Raw genomic sequence first — 17442 nt, forward strand, 5'->3', positions numbered from 1 at the left:
GAGTATATTTCTAAGTGAGACGAAATTACCGCCGATCGCTGACTCAATTGGGAATGCTCAACCATTGGTCTGTTGAGAATGCTCAACCATTGGCCAGTTGAGCCAGGCCAATGGTTGAGCGCTGTTGAGGACGAGCCTCGCTCAATGATTGGTGTTGCCGCGCTCAACTTTGCTCAACATCGCTCAACCATTGGCCGGTTGAGCAGAGGATAGGGACTTGGAGGAGAAATCGCCTGGGATTACCAAGTGCCGTAAGCTTTTTCTTACTTTCACCTTTTCCAGAGGGCCCTGCGTCTTGCCACGAATTGAAAGATGTCACTCCCCTTTCATTTCACAAATTACCTTTATTTGTACAACGACGGCAGTCCCCGCCCACTTTTGCAGAAAGTACTCGTAGCAATCGTATACAACTCACCGCTTTCTTCCTCATTTTAATAACGACTTTCTCAAAGACATCTTGACATCAATGCCGCATCGACGTCTGCTCTTCTCTCGGTGCGACTCTCAATTAACCCTCAACTGAAAACAAAAGTGATGATTCTGGCCGCTTCCCTCGCTAACGGCCATACCGTTCTGACTGCGCCCGATTTTGTCTGATCTCGGAAGCTAAGCGGGGCCGGGCTTGGTTAGTACTTGGTTGGGAGACTGCCCGGGATTACCAAGTGCCGTAAGCTGTTTCTTACTTTCAACTTATCCAGAGGGCCCTGCGTCTTGCCACGAATTGAAAGATATCACTCCCCTTTCATTTCACGAATTGCCTTAATTTGTACAACAACGGCAGTCCCAGCCCACTTTTGCAGAAAGTACTCGTAGCAATCGTATACAACTCACCGCTTTCTTCCTCATTTTAATAACGACTTTCTGAAAGACATCTTGACATCAATGTCGCATCGACGTCTGCTCTTCTCTCGGTGCGACTCTCAATAAACCCTCAACTGAAGAGAAAAGGGCTGATTCTGGCCACTACCCTTGCTTACGGCCATACCGTTCCGACTGCGCCCGATCTCGTCTGATCTCGGAAGCTAAGCGGGGCCGGGCTTGGTTACTACTTGGTTGGGAGACTGCCTGGGATTACCAAGTGCCGTAAGCTTTTTCTTTCTTTCACCTTATCCAGAGGGCCCTGCGTCTTGCCACGAATGTAAAGATGTCACTCCCCTTTCATTTCACAAATTACCTTTATTTGTACAAGGACGGTAGCCCACTTTTGCAGAAAGTACTCGTAGCAATCGAATACAACTCACCGCTTTCTTCCTCATTTTAAGAACGACTTTCTCAAAGACATCTTGACATCAATGCCGCATCGACGTCTGCTCTTCTCTCGGTGCGACTCTCAATAAACCCTCAACTGAAAACTGCGCCCGATCTCGTCTGATCTCGGAAGCTAAGCGGGGCCGGGCTTGGTTAGTACTTGGTTGGGAGACTGCCTGGGATTACCAAGTGCCGTAAACTTTTTCTTACTTTCACTTTTTCCAGAGGGCCCTGCGTCTTGCCACGAATATAAAGATGTCACTCCCCTTTCATTTCACAAATTACCTTTATTTGTACAATGACGGCAGTCCCCGCCCACTTTTGCAGAAAGTACTCGTAGCAATCGTATACATCTCACCGCTTTCTTCCTCATTTTAATAACGACTTTCTCAAAGACATCTTGACATCAATGCCGCATCGACGTCTGCTCTTCTCTCGGTGCGACTCTCAATAAACCCTCAACTGAAAACAAAAGGGCTGATTCTGGCCGCTTCCCTCGCTTACGGCCATACCGTTCCGACTGCGCCCGATCTCGTCTGATCTCGGAAGCTAAGCGGGGCCGGGCTTGGTTAGTACTTGGTTGGGAGACTGCCTGGGATTACCAAGTGCCGTAAGCTTTTTCTTAGTTTCACCTTATCCAGAGGGCCCTGCGTCTTGCCACGAATGTAAAGATGTCACTCCCCTTTCATTTCACAAATTACCTTTATTTGTACAACGACGGCAGTCCCCGCCCACTTTTGCAGAAAGTACTCGTAGCAATCGTATACAACTCACCGCTTTCTTCCTCATTTTAATAACGACTTTCTCAAAGACATCTTGACATCAATGCCGCATCGACGTCTGCTCTTCTCTCGGTGCGACTCTCAATAAACCCTCAACTGAAAACAAAAGGGCTGATTCTGGCCGCTTCCCTCGCTTATGGCCATACCGTTCCGACTGCGCCCGATCTCGTCTGATCTCGGAAGCTAAGCGGGGCCGGGCTTGGTTAGTACTTGGTTGGGAGACTGCCTGGGATTACCAAGTGCCGTAAGCTTTTTCTTACTTTCACCTTATCCCGAGGGCCCAGCGTCTTGCAACGAATGTAAAGCTGTCACTCCCCTATCATTTCACAAAGAATCTTTATTTGTACAATGACGGCAGTCCCCGCCCACTTTTGCAGAAAGTACTCGTAGCAATCGCATACAACTCACCGCTTTCTTCCTCATTTTAATAAAGTCTTTCTCAAAGACATCTTGACATCAATGCCGCATCGACGTCTGCTCTTCTCTCGGTGCGACTCTCAATAAACCCTCAACTGAAATCAAAAGGGCTGATTCTGGCCACTTCTCTTGCTTACGGCCATACCGTTCCGACTGCGCCCGATCTCGTCTGATCTCGGAAGCTAAGCGGGGCCGGGCGTGGTTAGTACTTGGTTGGGAGACTGCCTGGGATTACCAAGTGCCGTAAGCTTTTTCTTACTTTCACCTTATCCCGAGGGCCCAGCGTCTTGCTACGAATGTAAAGCTGTCACTCCCCTATCATTTCACAAAGTACCTTTATTTGTACAACGACGGCAGTCCCCGCCCACTTTTGCAGAAAGTACTCGTAGCAATCGCATACAACTCACCGCTTTCTTCCTCATTTTAATAACGACTTTCTCAAAGACATCTTGACATCAATGCCACATCGACGTCTGCTCTTCTCTCGGTGCGACTCTCAATAAACCCTCAACTGAAAACAAAAGGGCTGATTCTGGCCGCTTCCCTCGCTTACGGCCATACCGTTCCGACTGCGCCCGATCTCGTCTGATCTCGGAAGCTAAGCGGGGCCGGGCTTGGTTAGTACTTGGTTGGGAGACTGCCTGGGATTACCAAGTGCCGTAAGCTTTTTCTTAGTTTCACCTTATCCAGAGGGCCCTGCCTCTTGCCACGAATGTAAAGATGTCACTCCCCTATCATTTCACAAAGTATCTTTATTTGTACAATGACGGCAGTCCCCGCCCACTTTTGCAGAAAGTACTCGTAGCAATCGCATACAACTCACCGCTTTCTTCCTCATTTTAATAAAGTCTTTCTCAAAGACATCTTGACATCAATGTCGCATCGACGTCTGCTCGTCTCTCGGTGCGACTCTCAATAAACCCTCAACTGAAAACAAACGGGCTGATTCTGGCCGCTTCCCTCGCTTACGGCCATACCGTTCCGACTGCGCCCGATCTCGTCTGATCTCGGAAGCTAAGCGGGGCCGGGCTTGGTTAGTACTTGGTTGGGAGACTGCCTGGGATTACCAAGTGCCGTAAGCTTTTTCTTAGTTTCACCTTATCCAGAGGGCCCTGCGTCTTGCCACGAATGTAAAGATGTCACTCCCCTTTCATTTCACAAATTACCTTTATTTGTACAACGACGGCAGTCCCCGCCCACTTTTGCAGAAAGTACTCGTAGCAATCGTATACAACTCACTGCTTTCTTCCTCATTTTAATAACGACTTTCTCAAAGACATCTTGACATCAATGCCGCATCGACGTCTGCTCTTCTCTCGGTGCGACTCTCAATAAACCCTCAACTGAAAACAAAAGGGCTGATTCTGGACGCTTCCCTCGCTTATGGCCATACCGTTCCGACTGCGCCCGATCTCGTCTGATCTCGGAAGCTAAGCGGGGCCGGGCTTGGTTGGTACTTGGTAGGGAGACTGCCTGGGATTACCAAGTGCCGTAAGCTTTTTCTTAGTTTCACCTTATCCAGAGGGCCCTGCGTCTTGCCACGAATTGAAAGATGTCACTCCCTTTTCATTTCACAAAGTATCTTTATTTGTACAACGACGGCAGTCCCCGCCCACTTTTGCAGAAAGTACTCGTAGCAATCGCATACAACTCACCGCTTTCTTCCTCATTTTAATAACGACTTTCTCAAAGACATCTTGACATCAATGCCGCATCGACGTCTGCTCTTCTCTCGGTGCGACTCTCAATAAACCCTCAACTGAAAACAAAAGGGCTGATTCTGGCCGCTTCCCTCGCTTACGGCCATACCGTTCCGACTGCGCCCGATCTCGTCTGATCTCGGAAGCTAAGCGGGGCCGGGCTTGGTTAGTACTTGGTTGGGAGACTGCCTGGGATTACCAAGTGCCGTAAGCTTTTTCTTAGTTTCACCATATCCAGAGGGCCCTGCGTCTTGCCACGAATGTAAAGATGTCACTCCCCTTTCATTTCACAAATTACCTTTATTTGTACAACGACGGCAGTCCCCGCCCACTTTTGCAGAAAGTACTCGTAGCAATCGTATACAACTCACTGCTTTCTTCCTCATTTTAATAACGACTTTCTCAAAGACATCTTGACATCAATGCCGCATCGACGTCTGCTCTTCTCTCGGTGCGACTCTCAATAAACCCTCAACTGAAAACAAAAGGGCTGATTCTGGACGCTTCCCTCGCTTACGGCCATACCGTTCCGACTGCGCCCGATCTCGTCTGTTCTCGGAAGCTAAGCGGGGCCGGGCTTGGTTAGTACTTGGTTGGGAGACTGCCTGGGAATACCAAGTGCCGTAAGCTTTTTCTTAGTTTCACCTTATCCAGAGGGCCCTGCGTCTTACCACGAATGTAAAGATGTCACTACCCTTTCATTTCACAAATTACCTTTATTTGTACAAAGACGGCAGTCCCCGCCCACTTTTGCAGAAAGTACTCGTAGCAATCGTATACAACTCACCGATTTCTTCCTCATTTTAATAACGACTTTCTCAAAGACATCTTGACATCAATGCCGCATCGACGTCTGCTCTTCTCTCGGTGCGACTCTCAATAAACCCTCAACTGAAAACAAAAGTGCTGATTCTGGCCGCTTCCCTCGCTTACGGCCATACCGTTCCGACTGCGCCCGATCTCGTCTGATCTCGGAAGCTAAGCGGGGCCGGGCTTGGTTAGTACTTGGTTGGGAGACTGCCTGGGAATACCAAGTGCCGTAAGCTTTTTCTTAGTTTCACCTTATCCAGAGGGCCCTGCGTCTTGCCACGAATGTAAAGATGTCACTACCCTTTCATTTCACAAATTACCTTTATTTGTACAAAGACGGCAGTCCCCGCCCACTTTTGCAGAAAGTACTCGTAGCAATCGTATACAACTCACCGATTTCTTCCTCATTTTAATAACGACTTTCTCAAAGACATCTTGACATCAATGCCGCATCGACGTCTGCTCTTCTCTCGGTGCGACTCTCAATAAACCCTCAACTGAAAACAAAAGTGCTGATTCTGGCCGCTTCCCTCGCTTACGGCCATACCGTTCCGACTGCGCCCGATCTCGTCTGATCTCGGAAGCTAAGCGGGGCCGGGCTTGGTTAGTACTTGGTTGGGAGACTGCCTGGGAATACCAAGTGCCGTAAGCTTTTTCTTAGTTTCACCTTATCCAGAGGGCCCTGCGTCTTGCCACGAATGTAAAGATGTCACTACCCTTTCATTTCACAAATTACCTTTATTTGTACAAAGACGGCAGTCCCCGCCCACTTTTGCAGAAAGTACTCGTAGCAATCGTATACAACTCACCGATTTCTTCCTCATTTTAATAACGACTTTCTCAAAGACATCTTGACATCAATGCCGCATCGACGTCTGCTCTTCTCTCGGTGCGACTCTCAATAAACCCTCAACTGAAAACAAAAGTGCTGATTCTGGCCGCTTCCCTCGCTTACGGCCATACCGTTCCGACTGCGCCCGATCTCGTCTGATCTCGGAAGCTAAGCGGGGCCGGGCTTGGTTAGTACTTGGTTGGGAGACTGCCCGGGATTACCAAGTGCCGTAAGCTGTTTCTTACTTTCAACTTATCCAGAGGGCCCTGCGTCTTGCCACGAATTGAAAGATATCACTCCCCTTTCATTTCACGAATTGCCTTAATTTGTACAACAACGGCAGTCCCAGCCCACTTTTGCAGAAAGTACTCGTAGCAATCGTATACAACTCACCGCTTTCTTCCTCATTTTAATAACGACTTTCTGAAAGACATCTTGACATCAATGTCGCATCGACGTCTGCTCTTCTCTCGGTGCGACTCTCAATAAACCCTCAACTGAAGAGAAAAGGGCTGATTCTGGCCACTACCCTTGCTTACGGCCATACCGTTCCGACTGCGCCCGATCTCGTCTGATCTCGGAAGCTAAGCGGGGCCGGGCTTGGTTACTACTTGGTTGGGAGACTGCCTGGGATTACCAAGTGCCGTAAGCTTTTTCTTTCTTTCACCTTATCCAGAGGGCCCTGCGTCTTGCCACGAATGTAAAGATGTCACTCCCCTTTCATTTCACAAATTACCTTTATTTGTACAAGGACGGTAGCCCACTTTTGCAGAAAGTACTCGTAGCAATCGAATACAACTCACCGCTTTCTTCCTCATTTTAAGAACGACTTTCTCAAAGACATCTTGACATCAATGCCGCATCGACGTCTGCTCTTCTCTCGGTGCGACTCTCAATAAACCCTCAACTGAAAACTGCGCCCGATCTCGTCTGATCTCGGAAGCTAAGCGGGGCCGGGCTTGGTTAGTACTTGGTTGGGAGACTGCCTGGGATTACCAAGTGCCGTAAACTTTTTCTTACTTTCACTTTTTCCAGAGGGCCCTGCGTCTTGCCACGAATATAAAGATGTCACTCCCCTTTCATTTCACAAATTACCTTTATTTGTACAATGACGGCAGTCCCCGCCCACTTTTGCAGAAAGTACTCGTAGCAATCGTATACATCTCACCGCTTTCTTCCTCATTTTAATAACGACTTTCTCAAAGACATCTTGACATCAATGCCGCATCGACGTCTGCTCTTCTCTCGGTGCGACTCTCAATAAACCCTCAACTGAAAACAAAAGGGCTGATTCTGGCCGCTTCCCTCGCTTACGGCCATACCGTTCCGACTGCGCCCGATCTCGTCTGATCTCGGAAGCTAAGCGGGGCCGGGCTTGGTTAGTACTTGGTTGGGAGACTGCCTGGGATTACCAAGTGCCGTAAGCTTTTTCTTAGTTTCACCTTATCCAGAGGGCCCTGCGTCTTGCCACGAATGTAAAGATGTCACTCCCCTTTCATTTCACAAATTACCTTTATTTGTACAACGACGGCAGTCCCCGCCCACTTTTGCAGAAAGTACTCGTAGCAATCGTATACAACTCACCGCTTTCTTCCTCATTTTAATAACGACTTTCTCAAAGACATCTTGACATCAATGCCGCATCGACGTCTGCTCTTCTCTCGGTGCGACTCTCAATAAACCCTCAACTGAAAACAAAAGGGCTGATTCTGGCCGCTTCCCTCGCTTATGGCCATACCGTTCCGACTGCGCCCGATCTCGTCTGATCTCGGAAGCTAAGCGGGGCCGGGCTTGGTTAGTACTTGGTTGGGAGACTGCCTGGGATTACCAAGTGCCGTAAGCTTTTTCTTACTTTCACCTTATCCCGAGGGCCCAGCGTCTTGCAACGAATGTAAAGCTGTCACTCCCCTATCATTTCACAAAGAATCTTTATTTGTACAATGACGGCAGTCCCCGCCCACTTTTGCAGAAAGTACTCGTAGCAATCGCATACAACTCACCGCTTTCTTCCTCATTTTAATAAAGTCTTTCTCAAAGACATCTTGACATCAATGCCGCATCGACGTCTGCTCTTCTCTCGGTGCGACTCTCAATAAACCCTCAACTGAAATCAAAAGGGCTGATTCTGGCCACTTCTCTTGCTTACGGCCATACCGTTCCGACTGCGCCCGATCTCGTCTGATCTCGGAAGCTAAGCGGGGCCGGGCGTGGTTAGTACTTGGTTGGGAGACTGCCTGGGATTACCAAGTGCCGTAAGCTTTTTCTTACTTTCACCTTATCCCGAGGGCCCAGCGTCTTGCTACGAATGTAAAGCTGTCACTCCCCTATCATTTCACAAAGTACCTTTATTTGTACAACGACGGCAGTCCCCGCCCACTTTTGCAGAAAGTACTCGTAGCAATCGCATACAACTCACCGCTTTCTTCCTCATTTTAATAACGACTTTCTCAAAGACATCTTGACATCAATGCCACATCGACGTCTGCTCTTCTCTCGGTGCGACTCTCAATAAACCCTCAACTGAAAACAAAAGGGCTGATTCTGGCCGCTTCCCTCGCTTACGGCCATACCGTTCCGACTGCGCCCGATCTCGTCTGATCTCGGAAGCTAAGCGGGGCCGGGCTTGGTTAGTACTTGGTTGGGAGACTGCCTGGGATTACCAAGTGCCGTAAGCTTTTTCTTAGTTTCACCTTATCCAGAGGGCCCTGCCTCTTGCCACGAATGTAAAGATGTCACTCCCCTATCATTTCACAAAGTATCTTTATTTGTACAATGACGGCAGTCCCCGCCCACTTTTGCAGAAAGTACTCGTAGCAATCGCATACAACTCACCGCTTTCTTCCTCATTTTAATAAAGTCTTTCTCAAAGACATCTTGACATCAATGTCGCATCGACGTCTGCTCGTCTCTCGGTGCGACTCTCAATAAACCCTCAACTGAAAACAAACGGGCTGATTCTGGCCGCTTCCCTCGCTTACGGCCATACCGTTCCGACTGCGCCCGATCTCGTCTGATCTCGGAAGCTAAGCGGGGCCGGGCTTGGTTAGTACTTGGTTGGGAGACTGCCTGGGATTACCAAGTGCCGTAAGCTTTTTCTTAGTTTCACCTTATCCAGAGGGCCCTGCGTCTTGCCACGAATGTAAAGATGTCACTCCCCTTTCATTTCACAAATTACCTTTATTTGTACAACGACGGCAGTCCCCGCCCACTTTTGCAGAAAGTACTCGTAGCAATCGTATACAACTCACTGCTTTCTTCCTCATTTTAATAACGACTTTCTCAAAGACATCTTGACATCAATGCCGCATCGACGTCTGCTCTTCTCTCGGTGCGACTCTCAATAAACCCTCAACTGAAAACAAAAGGGCTGATTCTGGACGCTTCCCTCGCTTATGGCCATACCGTTCCGACTGCGCCCGATCTCGTCTGATCTCGGAAGCTAAGCGGGGCCGGGCTTGGTTGGTACTTGGTAGGGAGACTGCCTGGGATTACCAAGTGCCGTAAGCTTTTTCTTAGTTTCACCTTATCCAGAGGGCCCTGCGTCTTGCCACGAATTGAAAGATGTCACTCCCTTTTCATTTCACAAAGTATCTTTATTTGTACAACGACGGCAGTCCCCGCCCACTTTTGCAGAAAGTACTCGTAGCAATCGCATACAACTCACCGCTTTCTTCCTCATTTTAATAACGACTTTCTCAAAGACATCTTGACATCAATGCCGCATCGACGTCTGCTCTTCTCTCGGTGCGACTCTCAATAAACCCTCAACTGAAAACAAAAGGGCTGATTCTGGCCGCTTCCCTCGCTTACGGCCATACCGTTCCGACTGCGCCCGATCTCGTCTGATCTCGGAAGCTAAGCGGGGCCGGGCTTGGTTAGTACTTGGTTGGGAGACTGCCTGGGATTACCAAGTGCCGTAAGCTTTTTCTTAGTTTCACCATATCCAGAGGGCCCTGCGTCTTGCCACGAATGTAAAGATGTCACTCCCCTTTCATTTCACAAATTACCTTTATTTGTACAACGACGGCAGTCCCCGCCCACTTTTGCAGAAAGTACTCGTAGCAATCGTATACAACTCACTGCTTTCTTCCTCATTTTAATAACGACTTTCTCAAAGACATCTTGACATCAATGCCGCATCGACGTCTGCTCTTCTCTCGGTGCGACTCTCAATAAACCCTCAACTGAAAACAAAAGGGCTGATTCTGGACGCTTCCCTCGCTTACGGCCATACCGTTCCGACTGCGCCCGATCTCGTCTGATCTTGGAAGCTAAGCGGGGCCGGGCTTGGTTAGTACTTGGTTGGGAGACTGCCTGGGATTACCAAGTGCCGTAAGCTTTTTCTTAGTTTCACCTTATCCAGAGTGCCCTGCGTCTTGCCACGAATTGAATGATGTCACTCCCTTTTCATTTCACAAAGTATCTTTATTTGTACAACGACGGCAGTCCCCGCCCACTTTTGCAGAAAGTACTCGTAGCAATCGCATACAACTCACCGCTTTCTTCCTCATTTTAATAACAACTTTCTCAAAGACATCTTGACATCATTGCCGCATCGACGTCTGCTCTTCTCTCGGTGCGACTCTCAATAAACCCTCAACTGAAAACAAAAGGGCTGATTCTGGCCGCTTCCCTCGCTTACGGCCATACCGTTCCGACTGCGCCCGATCTCGTCTGATCTCGGAAGCTAAGCGGGGCCGGGTTTGGTTAGTACTTGGTTGGGAGACTGCCTGGGAATACCAAGTGCCGTAAGCTTTTTCTCAGTTTCACCTTATCCAGAGGGCCCTGCGTCTTGCCACGAATTGAAAGATGTCACTCCCTTTTCATTTCACAAAGTATCTTTATTTGTACGACGACGGCAGTCCCCGCCCACTTTTGCAGAAAGTACTCGTAGCAATCGCATACAACTCACCGCTTTCTTCCTCATTTTAATAACGACTTTCTCAAAGACATCTTGACATCAATGCCGCATCGACGTCTGCTCTTCTCTCGGTGCGACTCTCAATAAACCCTCAACTGAAAACAATAGGGCTGATTCTGGCCGCTTCCCTCGCTTACGGCCATACCGTTCCGACTGCGCCCGATCTCGTCTGATCTCGGAAGCTAAGCGGGGCCGGGCTTGGTTAGTACTTGGTTGGGAGACTGCCTGGGATTACCAAGTGCCGTAAGCTTTTTCTTAGTTTCACCATATCCAGAGGGCCCTGCGTCTTGCCACGAATGTAAAGATGTCACTCCCCTTTCATTTCACAAATTACCTTTATTTGTACAACGACGGCAGTCCCCGCCCACTTTTGCAGAAAGTACTCGTAGCAATCGTATACAACTCACTGCTTTCTTCCTCATTTTAATAACGACTTTCTCAAAGACATCTTGACATCAATGCCGCATCGACGTCTGCTCTTCTCTCGGTGCGACTCTCAATAAACCCTCAACTGAAAACAAAAGGGCTGATTCTGGACGCTTCCCTCGCTTACGGCCATACCGTTCCGACTACGCCCGATCTCGTCTGATCTTGGAAGCTAAGCGGGGCCGGGCTTGGTTAGTACTTGGTTGGGAGACTGCCTGGGATTACCAAGTGCTGTAAGCTTTTTCTTAGTTTCACCTTATCCAGAGGGCCCTGCGTCTTGCCACGAATTGAATGATGTCACTCCCTTTTCATTTCACAAAGTATATTTATTTGTACAACGACGGCAGTCCCCGCCCACTTTTGCAGAAAGTACTCGTAGCAATCGCATACAACTCACCGCTTTCTTCCTCATTTTAATAACAACTTTCTCAAAGACATCTTGACATCAATGCCGCATCGACGTCTGCTCTTCTCTCGGTGCGACTCTCAATAAACCCTCAACTGAAAACAAAAGGGCTGATTCTGGACGCTTCCCTCGCTTACGGCCATACCGTTCCGACTACGCCCGATCTCGTCTGATCTCGGAAGCTAAGCGGGGCCGGGCTTGGTTAGTACTTGGTTTGGAGACTGCCTGGGATTACCAAGTGCTGTAAGCTTTTTCTTAGTTTCACCTTATCCAGAGGGCCCTGCGTCTTGCCACGAATTGAATGATGTCACTCCCTTTTCATTTCACAAAGTATCTTTATTTGTACAACGACGGCAGTCCCCGCCCACTTTTGCAGAAAGTACTCGTAGCAATCGCATACAACTCACCGCTTTCTTCCTCATTTTAATAACAACTTTCTCAAAGACATCTTGACATCAATGCCGCATCGACGTCTGCTCTTCTCTCGGTGCGACTCTCAATAAACCCTCAACTGAAAACAAAAGGGCTGATTCTGGCCGCTTCCCTCGCTTACGGCCATACCGTTCCGACTGCGCCCGATCTCGTCTGATCTCGGAAGCTAAGCGGGGCCGGGTTTGGTTAGTACTTGGTTGGGAGACTGCCTGGGAATACCAAGTGCCGTAAGCTTTTTCTCAGTTTCACCTTATCCAGAGGGCCCTGCGTCTTGCCACGAATTGAAAGATGTCACTCCCTTTTCATTTCACAAAGTATCTTTATTTGTACAACGACGGCAGTCCCCGCCCACTTTTGCAGAAAGTACTCGTAGCAATCGCATACAACTCACCGCTTTCTTCCTCATTTTAATAACGACTTTCTCAAAGACATCTTGACATCAATGCCGCATCGACGTCTGCTCTTCTCTCGGTGCGACTCTCAATAAACCCTCAACTGAAAACAAAAGGGCTGATTCTGGCCGCTTCCCTCGCTTACGGCCATACCGTTCCGACTGCGCCCGATCTCGTCTGATCTCGGAAGCTAAGCGGGGCCGGGCTTGGTTAGTACTTGGTTGGGAGACTGCCTGGGATTACCAAGTGCCGTAAGCTTTTTCTTACTTTCACCTTATCCAGAGGGCCCTGCGTCTTGCCACGAATGTAAAGATGTCACTCCCCTTTCATTTCACAAATTACCTTTATTTGTACAACGACGGCAGTCCCCACCCACTTTTGCAGAAAGTACTCGTAGCAATCGTATACAACTCACTGCTTTCTTCCTCATTTTAATAACGACTTTCTCAAAGACATCTTGACATCAATGCCGCATCGACGTCTGCTCTTCTCTTGGTGCGACTCTCAATAAACCCTCAACTGAAAACAAAAGGGCTGATACTGGACGCTTCCCTCGCTTACGGCCATACCGTTCCGACTGCGCCCGATCTCGTCTGATCTCGGAAGCTAAGCGGGGCCGGGCTTGGTTAGTACTTGGTAGGGAGACTGCCTGGGATTACCAAGTGCCGTAAGCTTTTTCTTAGTTTCACCTTATCCAGAGGGCCCTGCGTCTTGCCACGAATTGAAAGATGTCACTCCCTTTTCATTTCACAAAGTATCTTTATTTGTACAACGACGGCAGTCCCCGCCCACTTTTGCAGAAAGTACTCGTAGCAATCGCATACAACTCACCGCTTTCTTCCTCATTTTAATAACGACTTTCTCAAAGACATCTTCACATCAATGCCGCATCGGTCTGCTCTTCTCTCGGTGCGACTCTCAATAAACCCTCAACTGAAAACAAAAGGGCTGATTCTGGCCGCTTCCCTCGCTTACGGCCATACCGTTCCGACTGCGCCCGATCTCGTCTGATCTCGGAAGCTAAGCGGGGCCGGGCTTGGTTAGTACTTGGTTGGGAGACTGCCTGGGATTACCAAGTGCCGTAAGCTTTTTCTTACTTTCACCTTATCCCGAGGGCCCAGCGTCTTGCTACGAATGTAAAGCTGTCACTCCCCTATCATTTCACAAAGTATCTTTATTTGTACAATGACGGCAGTCCCCGCCCACTTTTGCAGAAAGTACTCGTAGCAATCGCATACAACTCACCGCTTTCTTCCTCATTTTAATAAAGTCTTTCTCAAAGACATCTTGACATCAATGCCGCATCGACGTCTGCTCTTCTCTCGGTGCGACTCTCAATAAACCCTCAACTGAAAACAAAAGGGCTGATTCTGGCCGCTTCCCTCGCTTACGGCCATACCGTTCCGACTGCGCCCGATCTCGTCTGATCTCGGAAGCTAAGCGGGCCGGGCTTGGTTAGTACTTGGTTGGGAGACTGCCTGGGATTACCAAGTGCCGTAAGCTTTTTCTTACTTTCACCTTATCCCGAGGGCCCAGCGTCTTGCTACGAATGTAAAGCTGTCACTCCCCTATCATTTCACAAAGTATCTTTATTTGTACAACGACGGCAGTCCCCGCCCACTTTTGCAGAAAGTACTCGTAGCAATCGCATACAACTCACCGCTTTCTTCCTCATTTTAATAACGACTTTCTCAAAGACATCTTGACATCAATGCCGCATCGACATCTGCTCTTCTCTCGGTGCGACTCTCAATAAACCCTCAACTGAAAACAAAAGGGCTGATTCTGGCCGCTTCCCTCGCTTACGGCCATACCGTTCCGACTGCGCCCGATCTCATCTGATCTCGGAAGCTAAGCGGGGCCGGGCTTGGTTAGTACTTGGTTGGGAGACTGCCTGGGATTACCAAGTGCCGTAAGCTTTTTCTTACTTTCACCTTATCCAGAGGGCCCTGCGTCTTGCCACGAATGTAAAGATGTCACTCCCCTTTCATTTCACAAATTACCTTTATTTGTACAACGACGGCAGTCCCCGCCCACTTTTGCAGAAAGTACTCGTAGCAATCGTATACAACTCACTGCTTTCTTCCTCATTTTAATAACGACTTTCTCAAAGACATCTTGACATCAATGCCGCATCGACGTCTGCTCTTCTCTTGGTGCGACTCTCAATAAACCCTCAACTGAAAACAAAAGGGCTGATTCTGGACGCTTCCCTCGCTTACGGCCATACCGTTCCGACTGCGCCCGATCTCGTCTGATCTCGGAAGCTAAGCGGGGCCGGGCTTGGTTAGTACTTGGTTGGGAGACTGCCTGGGATTACCAAGTGCCGTAAGCTTTTTCTTACTTTCACCTTATCCCGAGGGCCCAGCGTCTTGCTACGAATGTAAAGCTGTCACTCCCCTATCATTTCACAAAGTATCTTTATTTGTACAACGACGGCAGTCCCCGCCCACTTTTGCAGAAAGTACTCGTAGCAATCGCATACAACTCACCGCTTTCTTCCTCATTTTAATAAAGACTTTCTCAAAGACATCTTGACATCAATGCTGCATCGACGTCTGCTCTTCTCTCGGTGCGACTCTCAATAAACCCTCAACTGAAAACAAAAGGGCTGATTCTGGCCGCTTCCCTTGCTTACGGCCATACCGTTCCGACTGCGCCCGATCTCGTCTGATCTCGGAAGCTAAGCGGGGCCGGGCTTGGTTAGTACTTGGTTGGGAGACTGCCTGGGAATACCAAGTGCCGTAAGCTTTTTCTTAGTTTCACCTTATCCAGAGGGCCCTGCGTCTTGCCACGAATTGAAAGATGTCACTCCCTTTTCATTTCACAAAGTATCTTTATTTGTACAACGACGGCAGTCCCCGCCCACTTTTGCAGAAAGTACTCGTAGCAATCGCATACAACTCACCGCTTTCTTCCTCATTTTAATAACGACTTTCTCAAAGACATCTTGACATCAATGCCGCATCGACGTCTGCTCTTCTCTCGGTGCAACTCTCAATAAACCCTCAACTGAAAACAAAAGGGCTGATTCTGGCCGCTTCCCTCGCTTACGGCCATACCGTTCCGACTGCTCCCGATCTCGTCTGATCTCGGAAGCTAAGCGGGGCCGGGCTTGGTTAGTACTTGGTTGGGAGACTGCCTGGGATTGCCAAGTGCCGTAAGCTTTTTCTTACTTTCACTTTATCCCGAGGGCCCAGCGTCTTGCTACGAATGTAAAGCTGTCACTCCCCTATCATTTCACAAAGTATCTTTATTTGTACAACGACGGCAGTCCCCGCCCACTTTTGCAGAAAGTACTCGTAGCAATCGCATACAACTCACCGCTTTCTTCCTCATTTTAATAACGACTTTCTCAAAGACATCTTGACATCAATGCCGCATCGACGTCTGCTCTTCTCTCGGTGCGACTCTCAATAAACCCTCAACTGAAAACAAAAGGGCTGATTCTGGCCGCTTCCCTCGCTTACGGCCATACCGTTCCGACTGCGCCCGATCTCGTCTGATCTCGGAAGCTAAGCGGGGCCGGGCTTGGTTAGTACTTGGTTGGGAGTCTGCCTGGGATTAACAAGTGCCGTAAGCTTTTTCTTACTTTCACCTTATCCAGAGGGCCCTGCGTCTTGCCACTCCACTTTCATTTCACAAATTACCTTTATTTGTACAACGACGGCAGTCCCCGCCCACTTTTGCAGAAAGTACTCGTAGCAATCGTATACAACTCACTGCTTTCTTCCTCATTTTAATAACGACTTTCTCAAAGACATCTTGACATCAATGCCGCATCGACGTCTGCTCTTCTCTCGGTGCGACTCTCAATAAACCCTCAACTGAAAACAAAAGGGCTGATTCTGGACGCTTCCCTCGCTTATGGCCATACCGTTCCGACTGCGCCCGATCTCGACTGATCTCGGAAGCTAAGCGGGGCCGGGCTTGGTTAGTACTTGGTAGGGAGACTGCCTGGGATTACCAAGTGCCGTAAGCTATTTCTTAGTTTCACCTTATCCAGAGGGCCCTGCGTCTTGTCACGAATTGAAAGATGTCACTCCCTTTTCATTTCACAAAGTATCTTTATTTGTACAATAACGGCAGTCCCCGCCCACTTTTGCAGAAAGTACTCGTAGCAATCGCATACAACTCACCGCTTTCTTCCTCATTTTAATAAAGACTTTCTCAAAGACATCTTGACATCAATGCCGCATCGACGTCTGCTCTTCTCTCGGTGCGACTCTCAATAAACCCTCAACTGAAAACAAAAGGGCTGATTCTGGACGCTTCCCTCGCTTACGGCCATACCGTTCCGACTGCGCCCGATCTCGTCTGATCTCGGAAGCTAAGCGGGGCCGGGCTTGGTTAGTACTTGGTTGGGAGACTGCCTGGGATTACCAAGTGCCGTAAGCTTTTTCTTACTTTCACCTTATCCCGAGGGCCCAGCGTCTTGCTACGAATGTAAAGCTGTCACTCCCCTATCATTTCACAAAGTATCTTTATTTGTACAACGACGGCAGTCCCCGCCCACTTTTGCAGAAAGTACTCGTAGCAATCGCATACAACTCACCGCTTTCTTCCTCATTTTAATAACGACTTTCTCAAAGACATCTTGACATCGACGTCTGCTCTTCTCTCGGTGCGACTCTCAATAAACCCTCAACTGAAAACAAAAGGGCTGATTCTGGCCGCTTCCCTCGCTTACGGCCATACCGTTCCGACTGCGCCCGATCTCGTCTGATCTCGGAAGCTAAGCGGGGCCGGGCTTGGTTAGTACTTGGTTGGGAGACTGCCTGGGATTACCAAGTGCCGTAAGCTTTTTCTTAGTTTCACCTTATCCAGAGGGCCCTGCGTCTTGCCACGAATGTAAAGATGTCACTCCCCTTTCATTTCACAAATTACCTTTATTTGTACAACGACGGCAGTCCCCGCCCACTTTTGCAGAAAGTACTCATAGCAATCGTATACAACTCACTGCTTTCTTCCTCATTTTAATAACGACTTTCTCAAAGACATCTTGACATCAATGCCGCATCGACGTCTGCTCTTCTCTCGGTGCGACTCTCAATAAACCCTCAACTGAAAACAAAA

At 48.7% G+C, this 17442-nt stretch overlaps 27 non-coding genes and 12 pseudogenes across 27 annotated transcripts; all 39 read left to right on the forward strand.

Annotated features, from left to right (window-relative positions):
* Positions 1-555: 555 nt before the first annotated feature.
* Positions 556-674, forward strand: LOC140590308 (5S ribosomal RNA; annotated as a pseudogene).
* Positions 675-971: 297 nt separating this feature from the next.
* Positions 972-1090, forward strand: LOC140590086 (5S ribosomal RNA; annotated as a pseudogene).
* Positions 1091-1746: 656 nt separating this feature from the next.
* On the forward strand, positions 1747-1865 carry LOC140589768 (5S ribosomal RNA). The gene has a single exon (XR_011990947.1). It is a non-coding gene; the product is annotated as a 5S ribosomal RNA (ribosomal RNA).
* Positions 1866-2162: 297 nt separating this feature from the next.
* On the forward strand, positions 2163-2281 carry LOC140589906 (5S ribosomal RNA). Its single transcript, XR_011991085.1, has one exon. It is a non-coding gene; the product is annotated as a 5S ribosomal RNA (ribosomal RNA).
* Positions 2282-2578: 297 nt separating this feature from the next.
* Positions 2579-2697, forward strand: LOC140590054 (5S ribosomal RNA; annotated as a pseudogene).
* Positions 2698-2994: 297 nt separating this feature from the next.
* LOC140589769 (5S ribosomal RNA) lies at positions 2995-3113 on the forward strand. Its single transcript, XR_011990948.1, has one exon. It is a non-coding gene; the product is annotated as a 5S ribosomal RNA (ribosomal RNA).
* A 297-nt stretch (positions 3114-3410) lies between these two features.
* On the forward strand, positions 3411-3529 carry LOC140589770 (5S ribosomal RNA). The gene has a single exon (XR_011990949.1). It is a non-coding gene; the product is annotated as a 5S ribosomal RNA (ribosomal RNA).
* A 297-nt stretch (positions 3530-3826) lies between these two features.
* On the forward strand, positions 3827-3945 carry LOC140590179 (5S ribosomal RNA; annotated as a pseudogene).
* A 297-nt stretch (positions 3946-4242) lies between these two features.
* On the forward strand, positions 4243-4361 carry LOC140589771 (5S ribosomal RNA). Its single transcript, XR_011990950.1, has one exon. It is a non-coding gene; the product is annotated as a 5S ribosomal RNA (ribosomal RNA).
* Positions 4362-4658: 297 nt separating this feature from the next.
* On the forward strand, positions 4659-4777 carry LOC140589584 (5S ribosomal RNA). Its single transcript, XR_011990763.1, has one exon. It is a non-coding gene; the product is annotated as a 5S ribosomal RNA (ribosomal RNA).
* Positions 4778-5074: 297 nt separating this feature from the next.
* Positions 5075-5193, forward strand: LOC140589688 (5S ribosomal RNA). Its single transcript, XR_011990867.1, has one exon. It is a non-coding gene; the product is annotated as a 5S ribosomal RNA (ribosomal RNA).
* A 297-nt stretch (positions 5194-5490) lies between these two features.
* On the forward strand, positions 5491-5609 carry LOC140589699 (5S ribosomal RNA). The gene has a single exon (XR_011990878.1). It is a non-coding gene; the product is annotated as a 5S ribosomal RNA (ribosomal RNA).
* A 297-nt stretch (positions 5610-5906) lies between these two features.
* LOC140589901 (5S ribosomal RNA) lies at positions 5907-6025 on the forward strand. Its single transcript, XR_011991080.1, has one exon. It is a non-coding gene; the product is annotated as a 5S ribosomal RNA (ribosomal RNA).
* A 297-nt stretch (positions 6026-6322) lies between these two features.
* LOC140590087 (5S ribosomal RNA) lies at positions 6323-6441 on the forward strand (annotated as a pseudogene).
* Positions 6442-7097: 656 nt separating this feature from the next.
* On the forward strand, positions 7098-7216 carry LOC140589772 (5S ribosomal RNA). Its single transcript, XR_011990951.1, has one exon. It is a non-coding gene; the product is annotated as a 5S ribosomal RNA (ribosomal RNA).
* A 297-nt stretch (positions 7217-7513) lies between these two features.
* LOC140589907 (5S ribosomal RNA) lies at positions 7514-7632 on the forward strand. Its single transcript, XR_011991086.1, has one exon. It is a non-coding gene; the product is annotated as a 5S ribosomal RNA (ribosomal RNA).
* A 297-nt stretch (positions 7633-7929) lies between these two features.
* LOC140590055 (5S ribosomal RNA) lies at positions 7930-8048 on the forward strand (annotated as a pseudogene).
* A 297-nt stretch (positions 8049-8345) lies between these two features.
* On the forward strand, positions 8346-8464 carry LOC140589773 (5S ribosomal RNA). The gene has a single exon (XR_011990952.1). It is a non-coding gene; the product is annotated as a 5S ribosomal RNA (ribosomal RNA).
* A 297-nt stretch (positions 8465-8761) lies between these two features.
* Positions 8762-8880, forward strand: LOC140589774 (5S ribosomal RNA). The gene has a single exon (XR_011990953.1). It is a non-coding gene; the product is annotated as a 5S ribosomal RNA (ribosomal RNA).
* A 297-nt stretch (positions 8881-9177) lies between these two features.
* On the forward strand, positions 9178-9296 carry LOC140590180 (5S ribosomal RNA; annotated as a pseudogene).
* A 297-nt stretch (positions 9297-9593) lies between these two features.
* Positions 9594-9712, forward strand: LOC140589775 (5S ribosomal RNA). The gene has a single exon (XR_011990954.1). It is a non-coding gene; the product is annotated as a 5S ribosomal RNA (ribosomal RNA).
* A 297-nt stretch (positions 9713-10009) lies between these two features.
* On the forward strand, positions 10010-10128 carry LOC140590040 (5S ribosomal RNA). The gene has a single exon (XR_011991219.1). It is a non-coding gene; the product is annotated as a 5S ribosomal RNA (ribosomal RNA).
* Positions 10129-10425: 297 nt separating this feature from the next.
* On the forward strand, positions 10426-10544 carry LOC140589553 (5S ribosomal RNA). The gene has a single exon (XR_011990732.1). It is a non-coding gene; the product is annotated as a 5S ribosomal RNA (ribosomal RNA).
* Positions 10545-10841: 297 nt separating this feature from the next.
* On the forward strand, positions 10842-10960 carry LOC140589776 (5S ribosomal RNA). Its single transcript, XR_011990955.1, has one exon. It is a non-coding gene; the product is annotated as a 5S ribosomal RNA (ribosomal RNA).
* Positions 10961-11257: 297 nt separating this feature from the next.
* On the forward strand, positions 11258-11376 carry LOC140590114 (5S ribosomal RNA; annotated as a pseudogene).
* Positions 11377-11673: 297 nt separating this feature from the next.
* LOC140590062 (5S ribosomal RNA) lies at positions 11674-11792 on the forward strand (annotated as a pseudogene).
* A 297-nt stretch (positions 11793-12089) lies between these two features.
* LOC140589554 (5S ribosomal RNA) lies at positions 12090-12208 on the forward strand. The gene has a single exon (XR_011990733.1). It is a non-coding gene; the product is annotated as a 5S ribosomal RNA (ribosomal RNA).
* Positions 12209-12505: 297 nt separating this feature from the next.
* On the forward strand, positions 12506-12624 carry LOC140589778 (5S ribosomal RNA). Its single transcript, XR_011990957.1, has one exon. It is a non-coding gene; the product is annotated as a 5S ribosomal RNA (ribosomal RNA).
* A 297-nt stretch (positions 12625-12921) lies between these two features.
* LOC140590014 (5S ribosomal RNA) lies at positions 12922-13040 on the forward strand. Its single transcript, XR_011991193.1, has one exon. It is a non-coding gene; the product is annotated as a 5S ribosomal RNA (ribosomal RNA).
* A 295-nt stretch (positions 13041-13335) lies between these two features.
* On the forward strand, positions 13336-13454 carry LOC140589779 (5S ribosomal RNA). Its single transcript, XR_011990958.1, has one exon. It is a non-coding gene; the product is annotated as a 5S ribosomal RNA (ribosomal RNA).
* Positions 13455-13751: 297 nt separating this feature from the next.
* LOC140590151 (5S ribosomal RNA) lies at positions 13752-13869 on the forward strand (annotated as a pseudogene).
* A 297-nt stretch (positions 13870-14166) lies between these two features.
* LOC140589646 (5S ribosomal RNA) lies at positions 14167-14285 on the forward strand. Its single transcript, XR_011990825.1, has one exon. It is a non-coding gene; the product is annotated as a 5S ribosomal RNA (ribosomal RNA).
* Positions 14286-14582: 297 nt separating this feature from the next.
* LOC140589780 (5S ribosomal RNA) lies at positions 14583-14701 on the forward strand. The gene has a single exon (XR_011990959.1). It is a non-coding gene; the product is annotated as a 5S ribosomal RNA (ribosomal RNA).
* A 297-nt stretch (positions 14702-14998) lies between these two features.
* On the forward strand, positions 14999-15117 carry LOC140589710 (5S ribosomal RNA). Its single transcript, XR_011990889.1, has one exon. It is a non-coding gene; the product is annotated as a 5S ribosomal RNA (ribosomal RNA).
* A 297-nt stretch (positions 15118-15414) lies between these two features.
* Positions 15415-15533, forward strand: LOC140589919 (5S ribosomal RNA). The gene has a single exon (XR_011991098.1). It is a non-coding gene; the product is annotated as a 5S ribosomal RNA (ribosomal RNA).
* A 297-nt stretch (positions 15534-15830) lies between these two features.
* On the forward strand, positions 15831-15949 carry LOC140590118 (5S ribosomal RNA; annotated as a pseudogene).
* Positions 15950-16229: 280 nt separating this feature from the next.
* On the forward strand, positions 16230-16348 carry LOC140590226 (5S ribosomal RNA; annotated as a pseudogene).
* Positions 16349-16645: 297 nt separating this feature from the next.
* On the forward strand, positions 16646-16764 carry LOC140589781 (5S ribosomal RNA). The gene has a single exon (XR_011990960.1). It is a non-coding gene; the product is annotated as a 5S ribosomal RNA (ribosomal RNA).
* Positions 16765-17050: 286 nt separating this feature from the next.
* LOC140589782 (5S ribosomal RNA) lies at positions 17051-17169 on the forward strand. The gene has a single exon (XR_011990961.1). It is a non-coding gene; the product is annotated as a 5S ribosomal RNA (ribosomal RNA).
* The last annotated feature ends 273 nt before the right edge of the window (positions 17170-17442 follow it).

The sequence above is a fragment of the Paramormyrops kingsleyae genome, chromosome 4, assembly GCF_048594095.1.
Source record: "Paramormyrops kingsleyae isolate MSU_618 chromosome 4, PKINGS_0.4, whole genome shotgun sequence".
In the NCBI taxonomy this organism is placed as follows: Eukaryota; Metazoa; Chordata; class Actinopteri; order Osteoglossiformes; family Mormyridae; genus Paramormyrops; species Paramormyrops kingsleyae.